The 25,872-nt window shown below is 41.7% G+C and overlaps 91 pseudogenes; all 91 read right to left on the reverse strand.

Annotated features, from left to right (window-relative positions):
- Positions 1-33: 33 nt before the first annotated feature.
- LOC142734919 (5S ribosomal RNA) lies at positions 34-152 on the reverse strand (annotated as a pseudogene).
- Positions 153-219: 67 nt separating this feature from the next.
- Positions 220-338, reverse strand: LOC142725655 (5S ribosomal RNA; annotated as a pseudogene).
- Positions 339-405: 67 nt separating this feature from the next.
- LOC142736501 (5S ribosomal RNA) lies at positions 406-524 on the reverse strand (annotated as a pseudogene).
- A 67-nt stretch (positions 525-591) lies between these two features.
- Positions 592-710, reverse strand: LOC142695247 (5S ribosomal RNA; annotated as a pseudogene).
- A 67-nt stretch (positions 711-777) lies between these two features.
- On the reverse strand, positions 778-896 carry LOC142732478 (5S ribosomal RNA; annotated as a pseudogene).
- Positions 897-963: 67 nt separating this feature from the next.
- LOC142725666 (5S ribosomal RNA) lies at positions 964-1,082 on the reverse strand (annotated as a pseudogene).
- Positions 1,083-1,149: 67 nt separating this feature from the next.
- Positions 1,150-1,268, reverse strand: LOC142737624 (5S ribosomal RNA; annotated as a pseudogene).
- A 67-nt stretch (positions 1,269-1,335) lies between these two features.
- Positions 1,336-1,454, reverse strand: LOC142700291 (5S ribosomal RNA; annotated as a pseudogene).
- A 67-nt stretch (positions 1,455-1,521) lies between these two features.
- Positions 1,522-1,640, reverse strand: LOC142699210 (5S ribosomal RNA; annotated as a pseudogene).
- A 67-nt stretch (positions 1,641-1,707) lies between these two features.
- Positions 1,708-1,826, reverse strand: LOC142683276 (5S ribosomal RNA; annotated as a pseudogene).
- A 67-nt stretch (positions 1,827-1,893) lies between these two features.
- Positions 1,894-2,012, reverse strand: LOC142699932 (5S ribosomal RNA; annotated as a pseudogene).
- A 253-nt stretch (positions 2,013-2,265) lies between these two features.
- LOC142707570 (5S ribosomal RNA) lies at positions 2,266-2,384 on the reverse strand (annotated as a pseudogene).
- Positions 2,385-2,451: 67 nt separating this feature from the next.
- Positions 2,452-2,570, reverse strand: LOC142738447 (5S ribosomal RNA; annotated as a pseudogene).
- A 67-nt stretch (positions 2,571-2,637) lies between these two features.
- Positions 2,638-2,756, reverse strand: LOC142734618 (5S ribosomal RNA; annotated as a pseudogene).
- Positions 2,757-3,009: 253 nt separating this feature from the next.
- On the reverse strand, positions 3,010-3,128 carry LOC142729089 (5S ribosomal RNA; annotated as a pseudogene).
- A 67-nt stretch (positions 3,129-3,195) lies between these two features.
- LOC142709176 (5S ribosomal RNA) lies at positions 3,196-3,314 on the reverse strand (annotated as a pseudogene).
- Positions 3,315-3,381: 67 nt separating this feature from the next.
- LOC142703126 (5S ribosomal RNA) lies at positions 3,382-3,500 on the reverse strand (annotated as a pseudogene).
- Positions 3,501-3,567: 67 nt separating this feature from the next.
- On the reverse strand, positions 3,568-3,686 carry LOC142672125 (5S ribosomal RNA; annotated as a pseudogene).
- A 253-nt stretch (positions 3,687-3,939) lies between these two features.
- LOC142737151 (5S ribosomal RNA) lies at positions 3,940-4,058 on the reverse strand (annotated as a pseudogene).
- A 67-nt stretch (positions 4,059-4,125) lies between these two features.
- LOC142688327 (5S ribosomal RNA) lies at positions 4,126-4,244 on the reverse strand (annotated as a pseudogene).
- A 253-nt stretch (positions 4,245-4,497) lies between these two features.
- Positions 4,498-4,616, reverse strand: LOC142733944 (5S ribosomal RNA; annotated as a pseudogene).
- Positions 4,617-4,683: 67 nt separating this feature from the next.
- LOC142680331 (5S ribosomal RNA) lies at positions 4,684-4,802 on the reverse strand (annotated as a pseudogene).
- Positions 4,803-4,869: 67 nt separating this feature from the next.
- LOC142737152 (5S ribosomal RNA) lies at positions 4,870-4,988 on the reverse strand (annotated as a pseudogene).
- A 67-nt stretch (positions 4,989-5,055) lies between these two features.
- LOC142688338 (5S ribosomal RNA) lies at positions 5,056-5,174 on the reverse strand (annotated as a pseudogene).
- A 67-nt stretch (positions 5,175-5,241) lies between these two features.
- Positions 5,242-5,360, reverse strand: LOC142680177 (5S ribosomal RNA; annotated as a pseudogene).
- A 427-nt stretch (positions 5,361-5,787) lies between these two features.
- On the reverse strand, positions 5,788-5,906 carry LOC142737938 (5S ribosomal RNA; annotated as a pseudogene).
- Positions 5,907-6,159: 253 nt separating this feature from the next.
- On the reverse strand, positions 6,160-6,278 carry LOC142736830 (5S ribosomal RNA; annotated as a pseudogene).
- A 67-nt stretch (positions 6,279-6,345) lies between these two features.
- LOC142700195 (5S ribosomal RNA) lies at positions 6,346-6,464 on the reverse strand (annotated as a pseudogene).
- A 439-nt stretch (positions 6,465-6,903) lies between these two features.
- Positions 6,904-7,022, reverse strand: LOC142687051 (5S ribosomal RNA; annotated as a pseudogene).
- Positions 7,023-7,089: 67 nt separating this feature from the next.
- Positions 7,090-7,208, reverse strand: LOC142735623 (5S ribosomal RNA; annotated as a pseudogene).
- Positions 7,209-7,461: 253 nt separating this feature from the next.
- On the reverse strand, positions 7,462-7,580 carry LOC142687468 (5S ribosomal RNA; annotated as a pseudogene).
- A 67-nt stretch (positions 7,581-7,647) lies between these two features.
- On the reverse strand, positions 7,648-7,766 carry LOC142667452 (5S ribosomal RNA; annotated as a pseudogene).
- A 67-nt stretch (positions 7,767-7,833) lies between these two features.
- LOC142665350 (5S ribosomal RNA) lies at positions 7,834-7,952 on the reverse strand (annotated as a pseudogene).
- A 67-nt stretch (positions 7,953-8,019) lies between these two features.
- LOC142737471 (5S ribosomal RNA) lies at positions 8,020-8,138 on the reverse strand (annotated as a pseudogene).
- A 67-nt stretch (positions 8,139-8,205) lies between these two features.
- Positions 8,206-8,324, reverse strand: LOC142732112 (5S ribosomal RNA; annotated as a pseudogene).
- A 67-nt stretch (positions 8,325-8,391) lies between these two features.
- LOC142738314 (5S ribosomal RNA) lies at positions 8,392-8,510 on the reverse strand (annotated as a pseudogene).
- Positions 8,511-8,763: 253 nt separating this feature from the next.
- LOC142734629 (5S ribosomal RNA) lies at positions 8,764-8,882 on the reverse strand (annotated as a pseudogene).
- Positions 8,883-8,949: 67 nt separating this feature from the next.
- Positions 8,950-9,068, reverse strand: LOC142736052 (5S ribosomal RNA; annotated as a pseudogene).
- A 253-nt stretch (positions 9,069-9,321) lies between these two features.
- Positions 9,322-9,440, reverse strand: LOC142736165 (5S ribosomal RNA; annotated as a pseudogene).
- Positions 9,441-9,507: 67 nt separating this feature from the next.
- LOC142682725 (5S ribosomal RNA) lies at positions 9,508-9,626 on the reverse strand (annotated as a pseudogene).
- Positions 9,627-9,693: 67 nt separating this feature from the next.
- LOC142735673 (5S ribosomal RNA) lies at positions 9,694-9,812 on the reverse strand (annotated as a pseudogene).
- A 439-nt stretch (positions 9,813-10,251) lies between these two features.
- On the reverse strand, positions 10,252-10,370 carry LOC142665388 (5S ribosomal RNA; annotated as a pseudogene).
- Positions 10,371-10,437: 67 nt separating this feature from the next.
- Positions 10,438-10,556, reverse strand: LOC142706999 (5S ribosomal RNA; annotated as a pseudogene).
- Positions 10,557-10,809: 253 nt separating this feature from the next.
- Positions 10,810-10,928, reverse strand: LOC142665406 (5S ribosomal RNA; annotated as a pseudogene).
- A 67-nt stretch (positions 10,929-10,995) lies between these two features.
- On the reverse strand, positions 10,996-11,114 carry LOC142731455 (5S ribosomal RNA; annotated as a pseudogene).
- A 254-nt stretch (positions 11,115-11,368) lies between these two features.
- On the reverse strand, positions 11,369-11,487 carry LOC142716984 (5S ribosomal RNA; annotated as a pseudogene).
- A 625-nt stretch (positions 11,488-12,112) lies between these two features.
- Positions 12,113-12,231, reverse strand: LOC142715665 (5S ribosomal RNA; annotated as a pseudogene).
- Positions 12,232-14,346: 2,115 nt separating this feature from the next.
- On the reverse strand, positions 14,347-14,465 carry LOC142737108 (5S ribosomal RNA; annotated as a pseudogene).
- Positions 14,466-14,717: 252 nt separating this feature from the next.
- Positions 14,718-14,836, reverse strand: LOC142738459 (5S ribosomal RNA; annotated as a pseudogene).
- A 67-nt stretch (positions 14,837-14,903) lies between these two features.
- On the reverse strand, positions 14,904-15,022 carry LOC142678632 (5S ribosomal RNA; annotated as a pseudogene).
- Positions 15,023-15,089: 67 nt separating this feature from the next.
- On the reverse strand, positions 15,090-15,208 carry LOC142732866 (5S ribosomal RNA; annotated as a pseudogene).
- Positions 15,209-15,275: 67 nt separating this feature from the next.
- LOC142688250 (5S ribosomal RNA) lies at positions 15,276-15,394 on the reverse strand (annotated as a pseudogene).
- Positions 15,395-16,019: 625 nt separating this feature from the next.
- Positions 16,020-16,138, reverse strand: LOC142667782 (5S ribosomal RNA; annotated as a pseudogene).
- A 1,000-nt stretch (positions 16,139-17,138) lies between these two features.
- On the reverse strand, positions 17,139-17,257 carry LOC142716114 (5S ribosomal RNA; annotated as a pseudogene).
- A 252-nt stretch (positions 17,258-17,509) lies between these two features.
- On the reverse strand, positions 17,510-17,628 carry LOC142731263 (5S ribosomal RNA; annotated as a pseudogene).
- A 67-nt stretch (positions 17,629-17,695) lies between these two features.
- On the reverse strand, positions 17,696-17,814 carry LOC142717076 (5S ribosomal RNA; annotated as a pseudogene).
- Positions 17,815-17,881: 67 nt separating this feature from the next.
- On the reverse strand, positions 17,882-18,000 carry LOC142687688 (5S ribosomal RNA; annotated as a pseudogene).
- A 253-nt stretch (positions 18,001-18,253) lies between these two features.
- LOC142698334 (5S ribosomal RNA) lies at positions 18,254-18,372 on the reverse strand (annotated as a pseudogene).
- Positions 18,373-18,439: 67 nt separating this feature from the next.
- Positions 18,440-18,558, reverse strand: LOC142686001 (5S ribosomal RNA; annotated as a pseudogene).
- Positions 18,559-18,625: 67 nt separating this feature from the next.
- On the reverse strand, positions 18,626-18,744 carry LOC142736373 (5S ribosomal RNA; annotated as a pseudogene).
- Positions 18,745-18,810: 66 nt separating this feature from the next.
- On the reverse strand, positions 18,811-18,929 carry LOC142674750 (5S ribosomal RNA; annotated as a pseudogene).
- A 67-nt stretch (positions 18,930-18,996) lies between these two features.
- On the reverse strand, positions 18,997-19,115 carry LOC142712149 (5S ribosomal RNA; annotated as a pseudogene).
- A 67-nt stretch (positions 19,116-19,182) lies between these two features.
- On the reverse strand, positions 19,183-19,301 carry LOC142738471 (5S ribosomal RNA; annotated as a pseudogene).
- Positions 19,302-19,368: 67 nt separating this feature from the next.
- On the reverse strand, positions 19,369-19,487 carry LOC142672290 (5S ribosomal RNA; annotated as a pseudogene).
- Positions 19,488-19,554: 67 nt separating this feature from the next.
- Positions 19,555-19,673, reverse strand: LOC142734927 (5S ribosomal RNA; annotated as a pseudogene).
- Positions 19,674-19,740: 67 nt separating this feature from the next.
- Positions 19,741-19,859, reverse strand: LOC142679762 (5S ribosomal RNA; annotated as a pseudogene).
- A 67-nt stretch (positions 19,860-19,926) lies between these two features.
- LOC142734938 (5S ribosomal RNA) lies at positions 19,927-20,045 on the reverse strand (annotated as a pseudogene).
- Positions 20,046-20,112: 67 nt separating this feature from the next.
- Positions 20,113-20,231, reverse strand: LOC142735970 (5S ribosomal RNA; annotated as a pseudogene).
- Positions 20,232-20,298: 67 nt separating this feature from the next.
- On the reverse strand, positions 20,299-20,417 carry LOC142707087 (5S ribosomal RNA; annotated as a pseudogene).
- A 67-nt stretch (positions 20,418-20,484) lies between these two features.
- LOC142709221 (5S ribosomal RNA) lies at positions 20,485-20,603 on the reverse strand (annotated as a pseudogene).
- Positions 20,604-20,670: 67 nt separating this feature from the next.
- Positions 20,671-20,789, reverse strand: LOC142724346 (5S ribosomal RNA; annotated as a pseudogene).
- Positions 20,790-20,856: 67 nt separating this feature from the next.
- Positions 20,857-20,975, reverse strand: LOC142734949 (5S ribosomal RNA; annotated as a pseudogene).
- Positions 20,976-21,042: 67 nt separating this feature from the next.
- On the reverse strand, positions 21,043-21,161 carry LOC142706550 (5S ribosomal RNA; annotated as a pseudogene).
- A 67-nt stretch (positions 21,162-21,228) lies between these two features.
- LOC142666032 (5S ribosomal RNA) lies at positions 21,229-21,347 on the reverse strand (annotated as a pseudogene).
- Positions 21,348-21,414: 67 nt separating this feature from the next.
- On the reverse strand, positions 21,415-21,533 carry LOC142737097 (5S ribosomal RNA; annotated as a pseudogene).
- A 67-nt stretch (positions 21,534-21,600) lies between these two features.
- LOC142734099 (5S ribosomal RNA) lies at positions 21,601-21,719 on the reverse strand (annotated as a pseudogene).
- A 67-nt stretch (positions 21,720-21,786) lies between these two features.
- Positions 21,787-21,905, reverse strand: LOC142707054 (5S ribosomal RNA; annotated as a pseudogene).
- A 67-nt stretch (positions 21,906-21,972) lies between these two features.
- LOC142717308 (5S ribosomal RNA) lies at positions 21,973-22,091 on the reverse strand (annotated as a pseudogene).
- Positions 22,092-22,158: 67 nt separating this feature from the next.
- On the reverse strand, positions 22,159-22,277 carry LOC142737939 (5S ribosomal RNA; annotated as a pseudogene).
- Positions 22,278-22,344: 67 nt separating this feature from the next.
- LOC142707076 (5S ribosomal RNA) lies at positions 22,345-22,463 on the reverse strand (annotated as a pseudogene).
- Positions 22,464-22,530: 67 nt separating this feature from the next.
- Positions 22,531-22,649, reverse strand: LOC142717319 (5S ribosomal RNA; annotated as a pseudogene).
- Positions 22,650-22,902: 253 nt separating this feature from the next.
- On the reverse strand, positions 22,903-23,021 carry LOC142736292 (5S ribosomal RNA; annotated as a pseudogene).
- Positions 23,022-23,088: 67 nt separating this feature from the next.
- LOC142725677 (5S ribosomal RNA) lies at positions 23,089-23,207 on the reverse strand (annotated as a pseudogene).
- A 67-nt stretch (positions 23,208-23,274) lies between these two features.
- Positions 23,275-23,393, reverse strand: LOC142700520 (5S ribosomal RNA; annotated as a pseudogene).
- Positions 23,394-23,460: 67 nt separating this feature from the next.
- LOC142725688 (5S ribosomal RNA) lies at positions 23,461-23,579 on the reverse strand (annotated as a pseudogene).
- A 67-nt stretch (positions 23,580-23,646) lies between these two features.
- LOC142738129 (5S ribosomal RNA) lies at positions 23,647-23,765 on the reverse strand (annotated as a pseudogene).
- Positions 23,766-23,832: 67 nt separating this feature from the next.
- On the reverse strand, positions 23,833-23,951 carry LOC142738483 (5S ribosomal RNA; annotated as a pseudogene).
- A 67-nt stretch (positions 23,952-24,018) lies between these two features.
- Positions 24,019-24,137, reverse strand: LOC142738495 (5S ribosomal RNA; annotated as a pseudogene).
- A 67-nt stretch (positions 24,138-24,204) lies between these two features.
- Positions 24,205-24,323, reverse strand: LOC142719979 (5S ribosomal RNA; annotated as a pseudogene).
- Positions 24,324-24,576: 253 nt separating this feature from the next.
- LOC142738507 (5S ribosomal RNA) lies at positions 24,577-24,695 on the reverse strand (annotated as a pseudogene).
- Positions 24,696-24,762: 67 nt separating this feature from the next.
- On the reverse strand, positions 24,763-24,881 carry LOC142735752 (5S ribosomal RNA; annotated as a pseudogene).
- Between the last annotated feature and the right edge of the window lie 991 nt (positions 24,882-25,872).

Consider the following 25,872-nt stretch of genomic DNA (forward strand, 5'->3'; position numbering starts at 1 on the left):
ATTGTGAAACAAAATCTAAACGACATAATAAAAATTCAACCGCACCACGGATTCCCAGACAGTCTCCCACACTGGTACTAGCGAGGCCTTAAGCTGTGTAACTTCTGCGTTCTGACGAGAGCAGGCACATTCAGCTTAGAATGGCCATTGACGTTAAATGCTTTAATCCATAGTCCTATTTAATCTATTGTGAAACAAAATCTAAACGACATAATAAAAAGTCAACCGCACCACGGATTCCCAGACAGTCTCCCACACTGGTACTAGCGAGGCCTTAAGCTGTGTAACTTCTGCGATCTGACGAGAGCAGGGACATTCAGCTTAGAATGGCCATTGACATTAAATGCTTTAATCCATAGTCCTTTTTAATCGATTGTGAAACAAAATCTAAACGACATAATAAAAATTCAACCGCACCACGGATTCCCAGACAGTCTCCCACACTGGTACTAGCGAGGCCTTAAGCTGTGTAACTTCTGCGATCTGACGAGAGCAGGCACATTCAGCTTAGAATGGCCATTGACGTTAAATGCTTTAATCCATAGTCCTATTTAATCTATTGTGAAACAAAATCTAAACGACATAATAAAAAGTCAACCGCACCACGGATTTCCAGACAGTTTCCCACACTGGTACTAGCGAGGCCTTAAGCTGTGTCACTTCTGCGATCTAACGAGAGCAGGCACATTCAGCTTAGAATGGCCATTGACATTAAATGCTTTAATCCATAGTCTTTTTTAATCGATTGTGAAACAAAATCTAAACGACATAATAAAAAGACAACCGCACCACGGATTCCCAGACAGTCTCCCACACTGGTACTAGCGAGGCCTTAAGCTGTGTAACTTCTGCGATCTGACGAGAGCAGGCACATTCAGCTTAGAATGGCCATTGACATTTAAAACGTTAATCCATAGTCCTATTTAATCTATTGTGAAACAAAATCTAAACAACATAATAAAAAGTCAACCGCACCACGGATTCCCAGACAGTCTCCCACACTGGTACTAGCGAGGCCTTAAGCTGTGTAACTTCTGCGATCTGACGAGAGCAGGGACATTCAGCTTAGAATGGCCATTGACATTAAATGCTTTAATCCATAGTCCTTTTTAATCGATTGTGAAACAAAATCTAAACGACATAATAAAAATTCAACCGCACCACGGATTCCCAGACAGTCTCCCACCCTGGTACTAGCAAGGCCTTAAGCTGCGTAACTTCTGCGTTCTGACGAGAGCAGGCACATTCAGCTTAGAATGGCCATTGACGTTAAATGCTTTAATCCATAGTCCTATTTAATCTATTGTGAAACCAAATCTAAACGACATAATAAAAAGTAAACCACATCACGGTTTCCCAGACAGTCTCCCACTCTGGTACTAGCGAGGCCTTAAGCTGTGTAACTTCTGCGATCTGACGAGAGCAGGCACATTCAGCTTAGAATGGCCATTGACATTAAATGCTTTAATCCATAGTCCTTTTTAATCGATTGTGAAACAAAATCTAAACGACATAATAAAAAGTCAACCGCACCACGGATTCCCAGACAGTCTCCCACACTGGTACTAGCGAGGCCTTAAGCTGTGTAACTTCTGCGATCTGACTAGAGCAGGGACATTCAGCTTAGAATGGCCATTTACATTAAATGTTTTAATCCATAGTCCTTTTTAATCGATTGTGAAACAAAATCTAAACGACATAATAAAAATTCAACCGCACCACGGATTCCCAGACAGTCTCCCACACTGGTACTAGCGAGGCCTTAAGCTGTGTAACTTCTGTGATCTGACGAGAGCAGGCACATTCAGCTTAGAATGGCCATTGACGTTAAATGCTTTAATCCATAGTCCTATTTAATCTATTGTGAAAGAAAATCTAAACGACATAATAAAAAGTCAACCGCACCACGGATTCCCAGACAGTCTCCCACACTGGTACTAGCGAGGCGTTAAGCTGTGTAAGTTCTGCGATCTAACGAGAGCAGGCACATTCAGCTTAGAATGGCAATTGACATTAAATGCTTTAATCCATAGTCCTTTTTAATCGATTGTGAAACAAAATCTAAACGACATAATAAAAAGCCAACCGCACCACGGATTCCCAGACAGTCTCCCACACTGTTACTAGCGAGGCCTTAAGCTGTGTAATTTCTGCGATCTGACAAGAGCAGGCACATTCAGCTAAGAATAGCCATTGACATTAAAAGGCTTAATCCATAGTCCTATTTAATCTATTGTGAAACAAAATCTAAACAACATAATAAAAAGTCAACCGCACCACGGATTCCCAGACAGTCTCCCACACTCGTACTAGCGAGGCCTTAAGTTATGTAACTTCTGCGATCTGACGAGAGCAGGGACATTCAGCTTAGAATGGCCATTGACATTAAATGCTTTAATCCATAGTCCTTTTTAATCGATTGTGAAACAAAATCTAAACGACATAATAAAAAGTCAACCGCACCACGGATTCCCAGACAGTCTCCCACACTGGTACTAGCGAGGCCTTAAGCTGTGTAACTTCTGCGATCTGACGAGAGCAGGCACATTCAGCTTAGAATGGCCATTGACATTAAATGCTTTAATCCATAGTCCTTTTTAATCGATTGTGAAACAAAATCTAAACGACATAATAAAAAGTCAACCGCACCACGGATTCCCAGACAGTCTCCCAAACTGGTACTAGCGAGGCCTTAAGCTGTGTAACTTCTGCGATCTGACGAGAGCAGGCACATTGAGCTTAGAATGGCGATTGACGTTAAATGCTTTAATCCATAGTCCTATTTAATCTATTGTGAAACAAAATCTAAACGACATAATAAAAAGTCAACCGCACCACGGATTCCCAGACAGTCTCCCACACTGGTACTAGCGAGGCGCTAAGCTGTGTAACTTTTGCGATCTAACGAGAGCAGGCACATTCAGCTTAGAATGGCCATTGACATTAAATGCTTTAATCCATAGTCCTTTTTAATCGATTGTGAAACAAAATCTAAACGACATAATAAAAAGTCAACCGCACCACGGATTCCCAGACAGTCTCCCACACTGGTACTAGCGAGGCCTTAAGCTGTGTAACTTCTGCGATCTGACGAGAGCAGGCACATTCAGCTTAGAATGGCCATCGACATTAAAAGCCTTAATCCATAGTCCTATTTAATCTATTGTGAAACAAAATCTAAACAACATAATAAAAAGTCAACCGCACCACGGATTCCCAGACAGTCTCCCACACTCGTACTAGCGAGGCCTTAAGTTGTGTAACTTCTGCGATCTGACGAGAGCAGGGACATTCAGCTTAGAACGGCCATTGACATTAAATGCTTTAATCCATAGTCCTTTTTAATCGATTGTGAAACAAAATCTAAACGACATAATAAAAGTTCAACCGCACCACGGATTCCCAGACAGTCTCCCACACTGGTACTAGCGAGGTGTTAAGCTGTGTAATTTCTGCGTTCTGACGAGAGCAGGCACATTCAGCTTAGAATGGCCATTGACTTTAAATGCTTTAATCCATAGTCCTATTTAATCGATTGTGAAACAAAATCTAAACGACATAATAAAAAGGCAACCGCACCACGGATTCCCAGACAGTCTCCCACACTGGTACTAGCGAGGCCTTAAGCTGTGTAACTTCTGTGATCTGACGAGAGCAGGCACATTCAGCTTAGAATGGCCATTGACGTTAAATGCTTTAATCCATAGTCCTATTTAATCTATTGTGAAACAAAATCTAAACGACATAATAAAAAGTCAACCGCACCACGGATTTCCAGACAGTCTCCCACACTGGTACTAGCGAGGCGTTAAGCTGTGTAACTTCTGCGATCTAACTAGAGCAGGCACATTCAGCTTAGAATGGCCATTGACATTAAATGCTTTAATCCATAGTCCTTTTTAATCGATTGTGAAACAAAATCTAAACGACATAATAAAAAGTCAACCGCACCACGGATTCCCAGACAGTCTCCCACACTGGTACTAGCGAGGCCTTAAGCTGTGTAACTTCTGCGATCTGACAAGAGCAGGCACATTCAGCTTAGAATGGCCATTGACATTAAAAGCCTTAATCCATAGTCCTATTTAATCTATTGTGAAACAAAATCTAAACAACATAATAAAAAGTCAACCGCACCACGGATTCCCAGACAGTCTCCCACACTCGTACTAGCGAGGCCTTAAGTTGTGTAACTTCTGCGATCTGACGAGAGCAGGGACATTCAGCTTAGAATGGCCATTGACATTAAATGCTTTAATCCATAGTCCTTTTTAATCGATTGTGAAACAAAATCTAAACGACATAATAAAAGTTCTACCGCACCACGGATTCCCAGACAGTCTCCCACACTGGTACTAGCGAGGTGTTAAGCTGTGTAATTTCTGCGTTCTGACGAGAGCAGGCACATTCAGCTTAGAATGGCCATTGACTTTAAATGCTTTAATCCATAGTCCTATTTAATCGATTGTGAAACAAAATCTAAACGACATAATAAGAAGTCAACCACACCACGGATTCCCAGACAGTCTCCCACACTGGTACTAGCGAGGCCTTAAGCTGTGTAACTTCTGCGATCTGACGAGAGCAGGCACATCCAGCTTAGAATGGCCATTGACATTAAATGCTTTAATCCATAGTCCTTTTTAATCGATTGTGAAACTAAATCTAAACGACATAATAAAAAGTCAACCGCACCACGGATTCCCAGACAGTCTCCCACACTGGTACTAGCGAGGCGTTAAGCTGTGTAACTTCTGCGATCTAACGAGAGCAGGCACATTCAGCTTAGAATGGCCATTGACATTAAATGCTTTAATCCATAGTCCTTTTTAATCGATTGTGAAACAAAATCTAAACGACATAATAAAAAGTCAACCGCACCACGGATTCCCAGACAGTCTCCCACACTGGTACTAGCGAGGCCTTAAGCTGTGTAACTTCTGCGATCTGACAAGAGCAGGCACATTCAGCTTAGAATGGCCATTGACATTAAAAGCCTTAATCCATAGTCCTATTTAATCTATTGTGAAACAAAATCTAAACAACATAATAAAAAGTCAACCGCACCACGGATTCCCAGACAGTCTCCCACACTCGTACTAGCGAGGCCTTAAGTTGTGTAACTTCTGCGATCTGACGAGAGCAGGGACATTCAGCTTAGAATGGCCATTGACATTAAATGCTTTAATCCATAGTCCTTTTTAATCGATTGTGAAACAAAATCTAAACGACATAATAAAAAGTCAACCGCACCACGGATTCCCAGACAGTCTCCCACACTGGTACTAGCGAGGCCTTAAACTGTGTAACTTCTGCGATCTGACGAGAGCAGGGACATTCACCTTAGAATGGCCATTGACATTAAATGCTTTAATCCATAGTCCTTTTTAATCGATTGTGAAACAAAATCTAAACGACATAATAAAAATTCAACCGCACCACGGATTCCCACACTAGTACTAGCGAGGCCTTAAGCTGTGTAACTTCTGCGATCTGTCGAGAGCAGGCACATTCAGCTTAGAATGGCCATTGACGTTAAATGCTTTAATCCATAGTCCTATTTAATCTATTGTGAAACAAAATCTAAACGACATAATAAAAAGGCAACCGCACCACGGATTCCCAGACAGTCTCCCACACTGGTACTAGCGAGGTCTTAAGCTGTGTAACTTCTGGGATCTGACAAGAGCAGGCACATTCAGCTTAGAATGGCCATCGACATTAAAAGCCTTAATCCATAGTCCTATTTAATCTATTGTGAAACAAAATCTAAACAACATAATAAAAATTCAACCGCACCACGGATTCCCAGACAGTCTCCCACACTGGTACTAGCGAGGCCTTAAGCTGTGTAACTTCTGCGATCTGACGAGAGCAGGGACATTCAGCTTAGAATGGCCATTGACATTAAATGCTTTAATCCATAGTCCTTTTTAATCGATTGTGAAACAAAATCTAAACGACATAATAAAAAGTCAACCGCACCACGGATTCCCAGACAGTCTCCCACACTGTTACTAGCGAGGCCTTAAGCTGTGTAACTTCTGCGATCTGACGAGAGAAGGCACATTCAGCTTAGAATGGCCATTGACATAAAATGCTTTAATCCATAGTCCTTTTTAATCGATTGTGAAACAAAATCTAAACGACATAATAAAAAGGCAACCGCACCACGGATTCCCAGACAGTCTCCCACACTGGTACTAGCGAGGCCTTAAGCTGTGTAACTTCTGCGATCTGACGAGAGCAGGGACATTCAGCTTAGAATGGCCATTGACATTAAATGCTTTAATCCATAGTCCTTTTTAATCGATTGTGAAACAAAATCTAAACGACATAATAAAAAGTCAACCGCACCACGGATTCCCAGCCAGTCTCCCACACTGGTACTAGCGAGGCCTTAAGCTGAGTAACTTCTGCGATCTGACGAGCGCAGGCAGATTCAGCTTAGAATGGCCATTGACGTTAAATACTTTAATCCATAGTCCTATTTAATCTATTGTGAAACAAAATCTAAACGACATAATAAAAATTCAGCCGCACCACGGATTCCCAGACAGTCTCCCACACTGGTACTAGCGAGGCCTTAAGCTGTGCAACTTCTGCGATCTGACGAGCGCAGGCACATTCAGCTTAGAATGGCCATTGACGTTAAATGCTTTAATCCATAGTCCTATTTAATCTATTGTGAAACAAAATCTAAACGACATAATAAAAAGGCAACCGCACCACGGATTCCCAGACAGTCTCCCACACTGGTACTAGCAAGGTCTTAAGCTATGTAACTTCTGCGTTCTGACGAGAGCAGGCACATTCAGTTTAGAATGGCCATTGACGTTAAATGTTTTAATCCATAGTCCTATTTAATCTATTGTGAAACAAAATCTAAACGACATAATAAAAAGTCAACCGCACCACGGATTCCCAGACAGTCTCCCACACTGGTACTAGCAGGGCCTTAAGCTGTGTAACTTCTGCGATCTGACGAGAGCAGGCACATTCAGCTTACAATGGCCATTGACATTAAATGCTGTAATCCATAGTCCTTTTTAATCGATTGTGAAACAAAATCTAAACGACATAATAAAAAGGCAACCGCACCACGGATTCCCAGACAGTCTCCCACACTGGTACTAGCGAGGCCTTAAGCTGTGTAACTTCTGCGATCTGACGAGAGCAGGCACATTCAGCTTAGAATGGCCATTGACATTAAATGCTTTAATCCATAGTCCTTTTTAATCGATTGTGAAACAAAATCTAAACGACATAATAAAAAGTCAACCGCACCACGGATTCCCAGACAGTCTGCCACACTGGTACTAGCGAGGGGTTAAGCTGTGTAACTTCTGCGATCTGACGAGAGCTGGGACATTCAGCTTAGAACGGCCATTGACATTAAATGCTTTAATCCATAGTCCTTTTTAATCGATTGTGAAACAAAATCGAAACGACATAATAAAAAGTCAACCGCTCCACGGATTCCCAGACAGTCTCCCACACTGGTACTAGCGAGGCCTTAAGCTGTGCAACTTCTGCGATCTGACGAGAGCAGGCACATTCAGCTTAGAATGGCCATTGACATTAAATGCTTTAATCCATAGTCCTTTTTAATCGATTGTGAAACAAAATCTAAACGACATAATAAAAAGTCAACCGCACCACGGATTCCCAGACAGTCTCACACACTGGTACTAGCGAGGCCTTAAGCTGTGTAACTTCTGCGATCTGACGAGAGCAGGCACATTCAGCTTAGAATGGCCATTGACATTAAAAGCCTTAATCCATAGTCCTATTTAATCTATTGTGAAACAAAATCTAAACAACATAATAAAAAGTCAAGCGCACCACGGATTCCCAGACAGTCTCCCACACTGGTACTAGCGAGGCCTTAAGCTATGTAACTTCTGCGTTCTGACGAGAGCAGGCACATTCAGCTTAGAATGGCCATTGACGTTAAGTGCTTTAATCCATAGTCCTATTTAATCTATTGTGAAACAAAATCTAAACGACATAATAAAAAGTCAACCGCACCACGGATTCCCAGACAGTCTCCCACACTGGTACTAGCGAGGCCTTAAGCTGTGTAACTTCTGCGATCTGACGAGAGCATGCACATTCAGCTTAGAATGGCCATTGACATTAAATGCTTTAATCCATAGTCCTTTTTAATCGATTGTGAAACAAAATCTAAACGACATAATAAAAAGTCAATCGCACCACGGATTCCCAGACAGTCTCCCACACTGGTACTAGCGAGGCCTTAAGCTGTGTAACTTCTGCGATCCGACGAGAGCAGGCACATTCAGCTTAGAATGGCCATTGACATTAAATGCTTTAATCCATAGTCCTTTTTAATCGATTGTGAAACAAAATCTAAACGACATAATAAAAAGTCAACCGCACCACGGATTCCCAGACAGTCTCCCACACTGGTACTAGCGAGGCCTTAAGCTGTGTAACTTCTGCGATCTGACGAGAGCAGGCACATTCAGCTTACAATGGCCATTGACATTAAATGCTGTAATCCATAGTCCTTTTTAATCGATTGTGAAACAAAATCTAAACGACATAATAAAAAGTCAACCGCACCACGGATTCCCAGACAGTCTCCCACACTGGTACTAGCGAGGCCTTAAGCTGTGTAACTTCTGCGATCTGACGAGAGAAGGCACATTCAGCTTACAATGGCCATTGACTTTAGATGTTTTAATCCATAGTCCTATTTAATCTATTGTGAAACAAAATCTAAACGACATAATAAAAAGTCAACAGCACCACGGATTCCCAGACAGTCTCCCACACTGGTACTAGCGAGGCGTTAAGCTGTGTAACTTCTGCGATCTGACGAGAGCAGGCACATTCAGCTTAGAATGGCCATTGACATTAAAAGCCTTAATCCATAGTCCTATTTAATCTATTGTGAAACAAAATCTAAACAACATAATAAAAAGTCAACCGCACCACGGATTCCCAGACAGTCTCCCACACTGGTACTAGCGAGGCCTTAAGCAGTGTAACTTCTGCGATCTGACGAGAGCAGGCACATTCAGCTTAGAATGGCCATTGACGTTAAATGCTTTAATCCATAGTCCTATTTAATCTATTGTGAAACAAAATCGAAACGACATAATAAAAAGTCAACCGCACCATGGATTCCCAGACAGTCTCCCACACTGGTACTAGCGAGGCGTTAAGCTGTGTAACTTCTGCGATCTGACGAGAGCAGGGACATTCAGCTTAGAATGGCCATTGACATTAAATGCTTTAATCCATAGAACTTTTTAATCGATTGTGAAACAAAATCTAAACGACATAATAAAAAGTCAACCGCACCACGGATTCCCAGACAGTCTCCCACACTGGTACTAGCGAGGCCTTAAGCTGTGTAACTTCTGCGATCTGACGAGAGCAGGCACATTCAGCTTAGAATGGCCATTGCCATTAAAAGCCTTAATCCATAGTCCTATTTAATCTATTGTGAAACAAAATCTAAACGACATAATAAAAAGTCAACCGCACCACGGATTCCCAGACAGTCTCCCACACTGGTAGTAGCGAGGCCTTAAGCTGTGTATCTTCTGCGATCTGACGAGAGCAGGCACATTCAGCTTAGAATGGCCATTGACGTTAAATGCTTTAATCCATAGTCCTATTTAATCTATTGTGAAACAAAATCTAAACGACATAATAAAACGTCAACCGCACCACGGATTCCCAGACAGTCTCCCACACTGGTACTAGCGAGGCCTTAAGCTGTGTAACTTCTGCGATCTAACGAGAGCAGGCACATTCAGCTTAGAATGGCCATTGACATTAAATGCTTCAATCCATAGTCCTTTTTAATCGATTGTGAAACAAAATCTAAACGACATAATAAAAAGGCAACCGCACCACGGATTCCCAGAAAGTCTCCCACACTGGTACTAGCGAGGCCTTAAGCTGTGTATCTTCTGTGATCTGACCAGAGCAGGCACATTCAGCTTAGAATGGCCATTGACATTAAATGCTTTAATCCATAGTCCTATTTAATCTATTGTGAAACAAAATCTAAACGACATAATAAAACGTCAACCGCACCACGGATTCCCAGACAGTCTCCCACACTGGTACTAGCGAGGGGTTAAGCTGTGTAACTTCTGCAATCTAACGAGAGCAGGGACATTCAGATTAGAATGGCCATTGACAGTAAATGCTTTAATCCATAGTCCTTTTTAATCGATTGTGAAACAAAATCTAAACGACATAATAAAAAGTCAACCGCACCACGGATTCCCAGACAGTCTCCCACACTGGTACTAGCGAGGCCTTGAGCTGTGTAACTTCTGCGATCTGACGAGAGCAGGGACATTCAGATTAGAATGGCCATTGACAGTAAATGCTTTAATCCATAGTCCTTTTTAATCGATTGTGAAACAAAATCTAAACGACATAATAAAAATTCAACCGCACCACGGATTCCCAGACAGTCTCCCACACTTGTACTAGCGAGGCCTTAAGCTGTGTAACTTCTGCGATCTGACGAGAGCAGGCACATTCCGCTTAGAATGGCCATTGACGTTAAATGCTTTAATCCATAGTCCTATTTAATCTATTGTGAAACAAAATGTAAATGACATAATAAAAAGTCAAACGCACCACGGATTCCCAGACTGTCTCCCACACTGGTACTAGCGAGGCGTTAAGCTGTGTAACTTCTGCGATCTAACGAGAGCAGGCACATTCAGCTTAGAATGGCCATTGACATTAAATGCTTTAATCCATAGTCCTTTTTAATCGATTGTGAAACAAAATCTAAACGACATAATAAAAAGTCAACCGCACCACGGAATCCCAGACAGTCTCCCACACTGGTACTAGCGAGGCCTTAAGCTGTGTAACTTCTGCGATCTGACGAGAGCAGGCACATTCAGCTTAGAATGGCCATTGACATTAAAAGCCTTAATCCATAGTCCTATTTAATCGATTGTGAAACAAAATCTAAACGACATAATAAAAAGTCAACCGCACCACGGATTCCCAGACAGTCTCCCACACTGGTACTAGCGGGGCCTTAAGCTGTGTAACTTCTGCGATCTGACGAGAGCAGGGACATTCAGCTTAGAATGGCCATTGACATTAAATGCTTTAATCCATAGTCCTTTTTAATCGATTGTGAAACAAAATCTAAACGACATAATAAAAAGTCAACCGCACCACGGATTCCCAGACAGTCTCTCACACTCGTACTAGCAAGGCCTTAAAGTGATATATATCTGCGATTTGACGAGAAAAGGCACATTTAAGCTTAGAATGGCTATTAACTTTTAAAGCTTTCGTTTATTATTATTTTTAATCGATTGTGAAACAAAATCTAAACGACATAATAAAAAGTCAACCGCACCACGGATTCCCAGACAGTCTCCCACACTGGTACTAGCGAGGCCTTAAGCTGCGTAACTTCTGCGATCTGACGAGAGCAGGAACATTCAGCTTAGAATGGCCATTGACATTAAATGGTTTAATCCATAGTCCTATTTAATCTATTGTGAAACAAAATCTAAACGACATAAAAAAAAGTCAACTGCACCACGGATTATCAGACAGTCTCCCACACAGGTACAAGCGAGGCCTTAAGCTGTGTAACTACTGCGATCTGACGAGAGCAGGCACATTCAGCTTAGAATTGCCAGTGACATTAAATGCTTTAATCCATAGTCCTTTTTTATCGATTGTGAAACAAAATCTAAACGACATAATAAAAAGTCAACCGCACCACATATTCCCAGACAGTCACTCACACTCGTACTAGCAAGGCCTTAAAGTGTTATATATCTGCGATTTGACGAGAAAAGGCACATTTAAGCTTAGAATGGCTATTAACTTTTAAAGCTTTAGTTTATTATTATTTTTAATCGATTGTGAAACAAATTCTAAACGACATAATAAAAAGTCAACCGCACCACAGATTCCCAGACAGTCTCCCACACTGGTACTAGTGAGGCCTTAAGCTGTGTAACTTCTGTGAACTGACAAGAGCAGGCACATTCAGCTTAGAAACGCCATCGACAATAAATGCTTTAATCCATAGTCCATTTTAATCGATTGTGAAACAAATCTAAACGACATGATAAAAAGTCAACCGCACCACGGATTCCCAGACAGTCTCCCACACTGGTACTAGCGAGGCCTTAAGCTGTGTAACTTCTGCGATCTGACGAGAGCAGGAACATTCAGCTTAGAATGGCCATTGACGTTAAATGCTTTAATCCATAGTCCTATTTAATCTATTGTGAAACAAAATATAAACAACATAACAAAAAGTGAAGCGCACCACGGATTCCCAGACAGTCTCCCACACTGGTACTAGCGAGGCCTTAAGCTGTGTAACTTTTGCGATCTGACGAGAGCAGGGACACTCAGCTTAGAATGGCCATTGACATTAAATGCGTTAATCCATAGTCCTTTTTAATCGATTGTGAAACAAAATCTAAACGACATAATAAAAAGTCAACCACACCACGGATTCCCAGACAGTCTCCCACACTGGTACCAGCGAGGACTTAAGCTGTGTAACTTCTGCGATCTGACGAGAGCAGGCACATTCAGATTAGAATGGCCATTGACATTAAATGCTTTAATGCATAGTCCTTTTTAATCGATTGTGAAACAAAATCTAAACGACATAATAAAAAGGCAACCGCACCACGGATTCCCAGACAGTCTCCCACACTGGTACTAGCGAGGCCTTAAGCTGTGTAACTTTTGGCGATCTGACGAGAGCAGGGACACTCAGCTTAGAATGGCCATTGACATTAAATGTGTTAATCCATAGTCCTTTTTAATCGATTGTGAAACAAAATCTAAACGACATAATAAAAAGTCGACCACACCACGGATTCCCAGACAGTCTCCCACACTGGTACTAGCAAGGGCTTAAGCTGTGTAACTTCTGCGATCTGACGAGAGAAGGAACATTCAGCTTAGAATGGCCATTGACGTTAAATGCTGTAATCCATAGTCCTATTTAAACTATTGTGAAACAAATTCTAAACGACATAATAAAAAGCTAACCGCTCCACAGATTCTCAGACAGTCTCCCACACTGGTACTAGCGAGGCCTTAAGCTGTGTAACTTCTGTGAACTGACTAGAGCAGCACATTCAGCTTAGAATGGCCATTGACAATAAATGCTTTAATCCATAGTCCATTTTAATCGATTGTGAAACAAATCTAAACGACATAATAAAAAGTCAACCGCACCACGGATTCCCAGACAGTCTCCCACACTGGTTCTAGCGAGGCTTTAAGCTGTGTAACTTCTGCGATCTGACGAGAGCAGGGACATTCAGCTTAGAATGGCCATTGACATTAAATGCTTTAATCCATAGTCCTTTTTAATCGATTGTGAAACAAAATCTAAACGACATAATAAAAAGGCAACCGCACCACGGATTCCCAGACAGTCTCTCACACTCCTACTAGCGAGGCCTTAAAGTGTTATATATCTGCGATTTGACGAGAAAAGGCAAATTTAAGCATAGAATGGCTATTAACTTTTAAAGCTTTAGTCTATTTTTATTTTTAATCGATTGTGAAACAAATTCTAAACGACATAATAAAAAGTCAACAGCACCACGGATTCCCAGACAGTCTCCCACACTGGTACTAGCGAGGTTTTAAAGTGTTATTAATCTGCGATTTGACGAGAAAAGGCACATTGCAGCTAAGAATGGCCATTAACTTTTAAAGCTTTAGTTTATTATTATTTTTAATCGATTGTGAAACAAATTCTAAACAACATAATAAAAAGTCAACCACACCACGGATTACCAGACAGTCTCCCACACTGGTACTAGCGAGGCCTTAAGCTGTGTAACTTCTGCGATCTGACGAGAGCAGGCGCATTCAGCTAGAATGGCCATTGACTTTAAATGCTTTAATCCATAGTCCTTTTTAATCGATTGTGAAACAAAATCTAAACGACATACTAAAAAGTCAACCGCACCACGGATTCCCAGACAGTCTCTCACACTCGTACTAGCGAGGCCTTAAAGTGTTATATATCTGCGATTTGACGAGAAAAGGCACATTTAAGCTTAGAATGGCTATTAACTTTTAAAGCTTTAGTCTATTTTTATTTTTAAACGATTGTGAAACAAATTCTAAACGACATAATAAAAAGTCAACAGCACCACAGAAGCCCAGAAAGTCTCCCACACTGGTACTAGCGAGGTGTTAAAGTGTTATTCATCTGCGATTTGACGAGAAAAGGCACATTTCAGCTAAGAATGGCCATTAACTTTCAAAGCTTTAGTTTATTATTATTTTTAATAGATTGTGAAACAAAATCTAAACGACATAATAAAAAGTCAACAGCACCATGGATTCCCAGAAAGTCTCCCACACTGGTACTAGCGAGGCCTTAAGCTGTGTAACTTCTGCGATCTGACGAGAGCATGCACATTCAGCTTAGAATGGCCATTGACAATAATTGATTTAATCCATAGTCCGTTTTAATCGATTGTGAAACAAATCTAAACGACATAATAAAATGTCAACCGCACCACGGATTCCCAGACAGTCTCCCACACTGGTACTAGCGAGGCCTTAAGATATGTAACTTCTGCGATCTGACGAGAGAAGGGTCATTCAGCTTAGAATGGCCATTGACATTAACTGCTTTAATCCATAGTCCTTTTTAATCGATTGTGAAACAAAATCTAAACGACATAATAAAAAGTCAACCGCACCACGGATTCCCAGACAGTCTCCCACACTGGTACTAGCGAGGCCTTAAGCTGTGTAACTTCTGCGATCTGACGAGAGCAGGCACATTCAGCTTAGAATGGCCATTGACAATAACTGCTTTAATCCATAGTCCTATTTAATCTATTGTGAAACAAAATCTAAACGACATAATAAAAAGTCAACCGCACCACGGATTCCCAGACAGTCTCCCACACTGGTACTAGCGAGGCCTTAAGCTGTGTAACTTCTGCGATCTGACGAGCGCAGGCACATTCATCTTAGAATGGCAATTGACATTAAATGCTTTAATCCATAGTCCTTTTTAATCAATTGTGAAACAAAATCTAAACAACATAATAAAAAGTCAACCACACCACGGATTCCCAGACAGTCTCCCACACTGGTACTAGCGAGGCCTTAAGCTGTGTAACTTCTGCGATCTGACGAGAGCAGGCACATTCAGCTTAGAATGGCCATTGACATTAAATGCTTTAATGCATAGTCCTTTTTAATCGATTGTGAAACAAAATCTAAACGACATAATAAAAAGGCAACCGCACCACGGATTCCCAGACAGTCTCCCACACTTGTACTAGCGAGGTCTTAAGCTGTGTAACTTCTGCGATCTGACGAGAGCAGGCACATTCAGCTTAGAATGGCCATTGACGTTAAATGCTTTAATCCATAGTCCTATTTAATCTATTGTGAAACAAAATATAAACGACATAACAAAAAGTGAAGCGCACCACGGATTCCCAGACAGTCTCCCACACTGGTACTAGCGAGGCCTTAAGCTGTGTAACTTTTGCGATCTGACGAGAGCAGGGACACTCAGCTTAGAATGGCCATTGACATTAAATGCGTTAATCCATAGTCCTTTTTAATCGATTGTGAAACAAAATCTAAACGACATAATAAAAAGTCAACCACACCACGGATTCCCAGACAGTCTCCCACACTGGTACTTGTGAGGACTTAAGCTGTGTAACTTCTGCGATCTGACGAGAGCAGGCACATTCAGATTAGAATGGCCATTGACATTAAATGCTTTAATGCATAGTCCTTTTTAATCGATTGTGAAACAAAATCTAAACGACATAATAAAAAGGCAACCGCACCACGGATTCCCAGACAGTCTCCCACACTGGTACTAGCGAGGCATTAAGCTGTGGAGCTTCTGCGATATGACGAGAGCCGGCACATTCAGCTTAGAATGGCCATTGACGTTAAATGCTGTAATCCATAGTCCTATTTAAACTATTGTGAAACAAATTCTAAACGACATAATAAAAAGTCAACCGCTCCACAGATTCCCAGACAGTCTCCCACACTGGTACTAGCGAGGCCTTAAGCTGTGTAACTTCTGCGATCTGACGAGAGCAGGGACATTCAGCTTAGAATGGCCATTGACATTAAATGCTTTAATCCATAGTCCTTTTTAATCGATTGTGAAACAAAATCTAAACGACATAATAAAAAGGCAACCGCACCACGGATTCCCAGACAGTCTCTCACACTCCTACTAGCGAGGCCTTAAAGTGTTATATATCTGCGATTTGACGAGAAAAGGCAAATTTAAGCATAGAATGGCTATTAACTTTTAAAGCTTTAGTCTATTTTTATTTTTAATCGATTGTGAAACAAATTCTAAACGACATAATAAAAAGTCAACAGCACCACGGATTCCCAGACAGTCTCCCACACTGGTACTAGCGAGGTTTTAAAGTGTTATTAATCTGCGATTTGACGAGAAAAGGCACATTGCAGCTAAGAATGGCCATTAACTTTTAAAGCTTTAGTTTATTATTATTTTTAATCGATTGTGAAACAAATTCTAAACAACATAATAAAAAGTCAACCGCACCACGGATTACCAGACAGTCTCCCACACTGGTACTACCGAGGCCTTAAGCTGTGTAACTTCTGCGATCTGACGAGAGCAGGCGCATTGAGCTAGAATGGCCATTGACTTAAAATGTTTTAATCCATAGTCCTTTTTAATCGATTGTGAAACAAAATCTAAACGACATAATAAAAAGTCAACCGCACCACGGATTCCCAGACAGTCTCTCACACTCGTACTAGCGAGGCCTTAAAGTGTTATATATCTGCGATTTGACGAGAAAAGGCACATTTAAGCTTAGAATGGCTATTAACTTTTAAAGCTTTAGTCTATTTTTATTTTTAAACGATTGTGAAACAAATTCTAAACGACATAATAAAAAGTCAACAGCACCACGGAAGCCCAGAAAGTCTCCCACACTGGTACTAGCGAGGTGTTAAAGTGTTATTCATCTGCGATTTGACGAGAAAAGGCACATTTCAGCTAAGAATGGCCATTAACTTTCAAAGCTTTAGTTTATTATTATTTTTAATAGATTGTGAAACAAAATCTAAATGACATAATAAAAAGTCAACAGCACCATGGATTCCCAGACAGTCTCCCACACTGGTACTAGCGAGGCCTTAAGCTGTGTAACTTCTGCGATCTGACGAGAGCAGGCACATTCAGCTTAGAATGGCCATTGACAATAATTGATTTAATCCATAGTCCGTTTTAATCGATTGTGAAACAAATCTAAACGACATAATAAAATGTCAACCGCACCACGGATTCCCAGACAGTCTCCCACACTGGTACTAGCGAGGCCTTAAGATATGTAACTTCTGCGATCTGACGAGAGAAGGGTCATTCAGCTTAGAATGGCCATTGACAATAACTGCTTTAATCCATAGTCCTTTTTAATCGATTGTGAAACAAAATCTAAACGACATAATAAAAAGTCAACCGCACCACGGATTCCCAGACAGTCTCCCACACTGGTACTAGCGAGGCCTTAAGCTGTGTAACTTCTGCGATCTGATGAGAGCAGGCACATTCAGCTTAGAATGGCCATTGACGTTAAATGCTTTAATCTATAGTCCTATTTAATCTATTGTGAAACAAATTCTAAACGACATAATAAAAAGTCAACCGCACCACGTATTCCCAGACAGTCGCCCACACTGGTACTAGCGAGGCCTTGAGCTGTGTAACTTCTGCGATCTGACGAGAGCAGGCACATTCAGCTTAGAATGGCCATTGACATTAAAAGCCTTAATCCATAGTCCTATTTAATCTATTGTGAAACAAAATCTAAACAACATAATAAAAAGAAAACCGCACCACGGATTCCCAGACAGTCTCCCACACTGGTACTAGCGAGGCCTTAAGCTATGTAACTTCTGCGATCTGACGAGAGCAGGCACATTCAGCTTAGAATGGCCATTGACATTAAATGCTTTAATCCACAGTCCATTTTAATAGATTGTGAAACAAAATCTAAACGACATAATAAAAAGTCAACCGCACCACGGATTCCCAGACAGTCTCCCACACTGGCACTAGCGAGGCCTTAAGCTGTGTAACTTCTGCCATCTGACAAGAGCAGGCACATTCAGCTTAGAATGGCCATTGACGTTAAATGCTTTAATCCATAGTCCTATTTAATCTATTGTGAAACAAAATCTAAACGACATAATAAAAAGTCAACCGCACCACGGATTCCCAGACAGTCTCCCACACTGGTACTAGCAAGGCGTTAAGCTGTGTAACTTCTGCGATCTAACGAGAGCAGGAACATTCAGCTTAGAATGGCCATTGACATTAAATGCTTTAATCCATAGCCCTTTTTAATCGATTGTGAAACAAAATCTAAACGACATAACAAAAATTCAACCGCACCACGGATACCCAGACAGTCTCCCACACTGGTACTAGCGAGGCCTTAAGCTGTGTAACTTCTGCGATCTGACGAGAGCAGGCACATTCAGCTTAGAATGGCCATTGACATTAAATGCTTTAATCCATAGTCCTTTTTAATCGATTGTGAAACAAAATCTAAACGACATAATAAAAAGTCAACCGCACCACGGATTCCCAGACAGTCTCCCACACTGGTACTAGCGAGGCCTTAAGCTGTGTAACTTCTGCGATCTGACGAGAGCAGGGACATTCAGCTTAGAATGGCCATAGACATTAAATGCTTTAATCCATAGTCCTTTTTAATCGATTGTGAAACAAAATCTAAACGACATAATAAAATTCAACCGCACCACGGATTCCCAGACAGTCTCCCACACTGGTACTAGCGAGGCCTTAAGCTGTGTAACTTCTGCGATCTGACGAGAGCAGGCACATTCAGCATAGAATGGCCATTGACGTTAAATTCTTTAATCCATAGTCCTATTTAATCTATTGTGAAACAAAATCTAAACGACATAATAAAAAGTCATCCGCACCACGGATTCCCAGACAGTCTCCCACACTGGTACTAGCGAGGCGTTAAGCTGTGTAATTTCTGCGATCTAACGAGAGCAGGCACATTCAGCTTAGAATGGCCATTGACTTTAAATGCTTTAATCCATAGTCCTTTTTAATCGATTGTGAAACAAAATCTAAACGACATAATAAAAAGTCAACCGCACCACGGATTCCCAGACAGTCTCCCACACTGGTACTAGCGAGGCCTTAAGCTGTGTAACTTCTGCGATCTGACGAGAGCAGGCACATTCAGCTTAGAATGGCCATTGACATTAAAAGCTTTAATCCATAGTCCTATTTAATCTATTGTGAAACTAAATCTAAACAACATAATAAAAAGTCAACCACACCACGGATTCCCAGACAGTCTACCACACTGGTACTAGCGAGGCCTTAAGCTGTGTAACTTCTGCGATCTGACGAGAGCAGGGACATTCAGCTTAGAATGGCCATTGACAATAAATGCTTTAATCCATAGTCCTTTTTAATCGATTGTGAAACAAAATCTAAACGACATAATAAAAATTCAACCGCACCACGGATTCCCAGACAGTCTCCCACACTGGTACTAGCGAGGCCTTAAGCTGTGTAACTTCTGCGTTCTGACGAGAGCAGGCACATTCAGCTTAGAATGGCCATTGACGTTAAATGCTTTAATCCATAGTCCTATTTAATCTATTGTGAAACAAAATCTAAACGACATAATAAAAAGTCAACCACACCACGGATTCCCAGACAGTCTGCCACACTGGTACTAGCGAGGCCTTAAGCTGTGTAACTTCTGCGATCTGACGAGAGCAGGGACATTCAGCTTAGAATGGCCATTGACATTAAATGCTTTAATCCATAGTCCTTTTTAATCGATTGTGAAACAAAATCTAAACGACATAATAAAAATTCAACCGCACCACGGATTCCCAGACAGTCTCCCACACTGGTACTAGCGAGGCCTTAAGCTGTGTAACTTCTGCGTTCTGACGAGAGCAGGCACATTCAGCTTAGAATGGCCATTGACGTTAAATGCTTTAATCCATAGTCCTATTTAATCTATTGTGAAACAAAATCTAAACGACATAATAAAAAGTCAACCACACCACGGATTCCCAGACAGTCTCCCACAATGGTACTAGCGAGGCCTTAAGCTGTGTAACTTCTGCGATCTGACGAGAGCAGGCACATTCAGCTTAGAATGGCCATTGACATTAAATGCTTTAATCCATAGTCCTTTTTAATCGAATGTGAAACAAAATCTAAACGACATAATAAAAATTCAACCGCACCACGGATTCCCAGACAGTCTCACACACTGGTACTAGCGAGGCCTTAAGCTGTGTAACTTCTGCGATCTGACGAGAGCAGGGACATTCAGCTTAGAATGGCCATTGACATTAAATGCTTTAATCCATAGTCCTTTTTAATCGATTGTGAAACAAAATCTAAACGACATAATAAAAATTCAACCGCTCCACGGATTCCCAGACAGTCTCCCACAATGGTACTAGCGAGGCCTTAAGTTGTGTAACTTCTGCGATCTGACGAGAGCAGGCACATTCAGCTTAGAATGGCCATTGACATTAAAAGCCTTAATCCATAGTCCTATTTAATCTATTGTGAAACAAAATCTAAACAACATAATAAAAAGTCAACCGCACCACGGATTCCCAGACAGTCTCCCACACTGGTACTAGCGAGGCCTTAAGCTGTGTAACTTCTGCGTTCTGACGAGAGCAGGCACATTCAGCTTAGAATGGCCATAGACATTAAATGCTTTAATCCATAGTCCTTTTTAATCGATTGTGAAACAAAATCTAAACGACATAATAAAAATTCAACCGCACCACGGATTCCCAGACAGTCTCCCACACTGGTACTAGCGAGGCCTTAAGCTGTGTAACTTCTGCGTTCTGACGAGAGCAGGCACATTCAGCTTAGAATGGCCATTGACATTAAATGCTTTAATCCATAGTCCTATTTAATCTATTGTGAAACAAAATCTAAACGACATAATAAAAAGGCAACCGCACCACGGATTCCCAGACAGTCTGCCACACTGGTACTAGCGAGGCCTTAACCTGTGTAACTTCTGCGATCTGACGAGAGCAGGGACATTCAGCTTAGAATGGCCATTGACATTAAATGCTTTAATCCATAGTCCTTTTTAATCGATTGTGAAACAAAATCTAAACTACATAATAAAAATTCAACCGCACCACGGATTCCCAGACAGTCTCCCACACTGGTACTAGCGAGGCCTTAAGCTGTGTAAGTTCTGCGTTCTGACGAGAGCAGGCACATTCAGCTTAGAATGGCCATTGACGATAAATGCTTTAATCCATAGTCCTATTTAATCTATTGTGAAACAAAATCTGAACGACATAATAAAAAGTCAACCGCACCACGGATTCCCAGACAGTCTCCCACACTGGTACTAGCGAGGCCTTAAGCTGTGTAACTTCTGCGATCTGACGAGAGCAGGCACATTCAGCTTAGAATGGCCTTTGACATTAAATGCTTTAATCCATAGTCCTTTTTAATCGATTGTGAAACAAAATCTAAACGACATAATAAAAAGTCAACCGCACCCCGGATTCCCAGACAGTCTCCCACACTGGTACTAGCGAGGCCTTAAGCTGTGTAACTTCTGCGATCTGACGAGAGCAGGGACATTCAGCTTAGAATGGCCATTGACTTTAAATGCTTTAATCCATAGTCCTTTTTAATCGATTGTGAAACAAAATCTAAACGACATAATAAAAATTCAACCGCACCACGGATTCCCAGACAGTTTCCCACACTGGTACTAGCGAGGCCTTAAGCTGTGTAACTTCTGCGTTCTGACAAGCGCAGGCGCATTCAGCTTAGAATGGCCATTGACATTAAATGCTTTAATCCATAGTCCTATTTAATCTATTGTGAAACAAAATCTAAACGACATAATAAAAAGTCAACCGCACCACGGATTCCCATACAGTCTCCCACACTGGTACTAGCGAGGCCTTAAGCTGTGTAACTTCTGCGATCTGACGAGAGCAGGCACATTCAGCTTAGAATGGCCATTGACATTAAATGCTTTAATCCATAGTCCTTTTTAATCGATTGTGAAACAAAATCTAAACGACATAATAAAAATTCAACCGCACCACGGATTCCCAGACAGTCTCCCACACTGGTACTAGCGAGGCCTTAAGCTGTGTAACTTCTGCGATCTGACGAGAGCAGGGACATTCAGCTTAGAATGGCCATTGACATTAAATGCTTTAATCCATAGTCCTTTTTAATCGATTGTGAAACAAAATCTAAACGACATAATAAAAATTCAACCGCACCACGGATTCCCAGACAGTTTCCCACACTGGTACTAGCGAGGCCTTAAGCTGTGTAACTTCTGCGTTCTGACAAGCGCAGGCGCATTCAGCTTAGAATGGCCATTGACATTAAATGCTTTAATCCATAGTCCTATTTAATCTATTGTGAAACAAAATCTAAACGACATAATAAAAAGTCAACCGCACCACGGATTCCCATACAGTCTCCCACACTGGTACTAGCGAGGCCTTAAGCTGTGTAACTTCTGCGATCTGACGAGAGCAGGCACATTCAGCTTAGAATGGCCATTGACATTAAATGCTTTAATCCATAGTCCTTTTTAATCGATTGTGAAACAAAATCTAAACGACATAATAAAAAGTCAATCGCACCACGGATTTCCAGACAGTCTCCCACACTGGTACTAGCGAGGGCTTAAGCTGTGTAACTTCTGCGATCTGACGAGGGCAGGCACATTCAGCTTAGAATGGCCATTGACATTAAATGCTTTAATCCATAGTCCTTTTTAATCGATTGTGAAACAAAATCTAAACGACATAATAAAAAGTCAACCGCACCACGGATTCCCAGACAGTCTCCCACACTGGTACTAGCGAGGCCTTAAGCTGTGTAACTTCTGCGATCTGACGAGAGCAGACACATTCAGCTTAGAATGGCCATTGACATTAAATGCTTTAATCCATAGTCCTTTTTAATCGATTGTGAAACAAAATCTAAACGACATAATAAAAAGTCAACCGCACCACGGATTCCCAGACAGTCTCCCACACTGGTACTAGCGAGGCCTTAAGCTGTGTAACTTCTGCGATCTGACGAGAGCAGGGACATTCAGCTTAGAATGGCCATTGACGTTAAATGCTTTAATCCATAGTCCTTTTTAATCGATTGTGAAACAAAATCTAAACGACATAATAAAAATTCAACCGCACCACTGATTCCCAGACAGTCTCCCACACTGGTACTAGCGAGGCCTTAAGCTGTGTAACTTCTACGATCTGACGAGAGCAGGCACATTCAGCTTAGAATGGCCATTGACGTTAAATGCTTTAATCCATAGTCCTATTTAATCTATTGTGAAACAAAATCTAAACGACATAATAAAAAGTCAACCGCACCACGGATTCCCAGACAGTCTCCCACACTGGTACTAGCGAGGCCTTAAGCTGTGTAACTTCTGCGATCTGACGAGAGCAGGGACATTCAGCTTAGAATGGCCATTGACATTAAATGCTTTAATCCATAGTCCTTTTAAATCGATTGTGAAACAAAATCTAAACGACATAATAAAAATTCAACCGCACCACGGATTCCCAGACAGTCTCCCACACTGGCACTAGCGAGGCCTTAAGCTGTGTAACTTCTGCGTTCTGACGGGAGCAGGCACATTCAGCTTAGAATGGCCATTGACGTTAAATGCTTTAATCCATAGTCCTATTTAATCTATTGTGAAACAAAATCTAAACGACATAATAAAAAGTCAACCGCACCACGGATTCCCAGACAGTCTCCCACACTGGTACTAGCGAGGCCTTAAGCTGTGTAACTTCTGCGATCTGACGAGAGCAGGCACATTCAGCTTAGAATGGCCATTGACATTAAATGCTTTAATCCATAGTCCTTTTTAATCGATTGTGAAACAAAATCTAAACGACATAATAAAAAGTCAACCGCACCACGGATTCCCAGACAGTCTCCCACACTGGTACTAGCGAGGCCTTAAGCTGTGTAACTTCTGCGATCTGACGAGAGCAGGCACATTCAGCTTAGAATGGCCATTGACATTAAATGCTTTAATCCATAGTCCTTTTTAATCGATTGTGAAACAAAATCTAAACAACATAATAAAAAGCCAACCGCACCACGGATTCCCAGACAGTCTCCCACACTGGTACTAGCGAGGCCTTAAGCTGCGTAACTTCTGCGATCTGACGAGAGCAGGGACATTCAGCTTAGAATGGCCATTGACATTAAATGCTTTAATCCATAGTCCTATTTAATCTATTGTGAAACAAAATCTAAACGACATAATAAAAAGTCAACCGCACCACGGATTCCCAGACAGTCTCCCACACTGGTACTAGCGAGGCGTTAAGCTGTGTAACTTCTGCGATCTACCGAGAGCAGGCACATTCAGCTTAGAATGGCCATTGACATTAAATGCTTTAATCCATAGTCCTTTTTAATCGATTGTGAAACAAAATCTAAACGACATAATAAAAAGTCAACCGCACCACGGATTCCCAGACAGTCTCCCACACTGGTACTAGCGAGGCCTTAAGCTGTGTAACTTCTGCGATCTGACGAGAGCAGGCACATTCAGCTTAGAATGGCCATTGACATTAAAAGCCTTAATCCATAGTCCTATTTAATCTATTGTGAAACAAAATCTAAACGACATAATAAAAAGTCAACCGCACCACGGATTCCCAGACAGTCTCCCACACTGGTACTAGCGAGGCCTTAAGCTGTGTAACTTCTGCGATCTGACGAAAGCAGGTACATTCAGCCTAGAATGGCCATTGACATTAAATGCTTTAATCCATAGTCCTTTTTAATCGATTGTGAAACAAAATCTAAACGACATAATAAAAAGTCAACTGCACCACGGATTCCCAGACAGTCTCCCACACTGGTACTAGCGAGGCCTTAAAGGGGTATTCCGGAACTAAAAAATTACATTTATTTAAATAAAATAATGAAAAAGATATAACTTTCCAATGTACTTACGTTTCATCAGATGGCTGTAGCGTCGTATATCCTCCTCCGTCGCCGTCCCCTTAGCAATGCAAAATCTGCACTTCCTGTGCAGACCCGTCCATTTGGTCTTCTGCCTTGCTTCCGGTTTCCGGCTTTCACACTGTACGGTTACGTCAAAAATGACGTAACCGTACCACGTGCTTCTTTATTGAATTAGAGCATGCGTGGTGAACACACTCCACCGCGCATGCTCTGTGAAATTATGTGGCTGCGTCTTCAGCGGCCGTGTATATTACACTGCGCATGCGCAAGGTTGAAGGTGTGTAGCGGTGTGTATAAGAAGTTGCAGGAATAACGGCCGTTTCGGCCGTCTTCCCGACAGGTGCAGGAGCTGTGACAGCTGCTGTCTCGTACAGCAGCTGCCGCAGCTCCTACAGCGGGGACCGATCGCTGTGTCCCCGCTGTCTAACCCCTTAAAAGCCGCGTTCTATAGAGATCGCGGGTTTTTAGGGGTTAAGTTACCATCGCCGGCCTGCTACACGATAGCGGCCGGCGATGGTTACTATGGCAACCGGACACCAAACAAAGGCGTCCGGCTATGCCATCGACGGAAGCCTAGTGGGTCCTGACAAAGTCAGGACCCACTATGCTTGCTGTCAGTGAATAGCTGACAGTTCTAATACACTGCACTACGGATGTAGTGCAGTGTATTAGAATAGCGATCAGGGCCTCCTGCCCTCAAGTCCCCTAGTTGGACAAAGTAATAAAGTAAAAAAAAAAGTTAAAAAAGATGTGTAAAAATAAGAAATTAAAAGTTA

This window comes from Rhinoderma darwinii, chromosome 1 (assembly GCF_050947455.1).
Source record: "Rhinoderma darwinii isolate aRhiDar2 chromosome 1, aRhiDar2.hap1, whole genome shotgun sequence".
Classification (NCBI taxonomy): domain Eukaryota; kingdom Metazoa; phylum Chordata; class Amphibia; order Anura; family Rhinodermatidae; genus Rhinoderma; species Rhinoderma darwinii.